Here is a 476-nt window from a genome sequence, read left to right as displayed (position 1 = left end):
TCCAAGGCTCAGTACTTAAGACAGTGTGACGCTTCCCTTTCTTAACACTGCTTGATTTCGAAGGTAGGTGCAGCGTTCGTGAGGGTCAAGTGACAATACTTTATTGTTTACATAGCGCCTTAGGCATTTGGAATATTTGTGGGTGATGGAACTGTGTTGATCAGACCCCTCGAGATACCGATAAACTGAAAGCACACAAAGCCGACTATTTATTAATAGTATAACATGGCGCCTTTCTTAACGCTGACTTTACTTGGGGTTTTCTCAGCTTGCTTACTTTACGCAGCAAAACAGGAGCCGTTCGCAACAATTGCGACGGCAGGAGACGGCCCTTCAAGGGTAGAGGGAGATGTTTGTAAACCAGCATGAAAACAGATCCTTCACGGGGGCACCAGGGCGAGAGGGGGGACTTCACTACAGCACAAGCACGTGGGGCGGGGGCGGACAAACGGAGGGCACAGCCCCGCGGCGCCCAG

Source organism: Egretta garzetta, unplaced genomic scaffold, assembly GCF_000687185.1.
Source record: "Egretta garzetta isolate BGI_Z169 unplaced genomic scaffold, ASM68718v1 scaffold412, whole genome shotgun sequence".
Taxonomy (NCBI): domain Eukaryota; kingdom Metazoa; phylum Chordata; class Aves; order Pelecaniformes; family Ardeidae; genus Egretta; species Egretta garzetta.
This window is presented reverse-complemented; position numbering follows the sequence as displayed.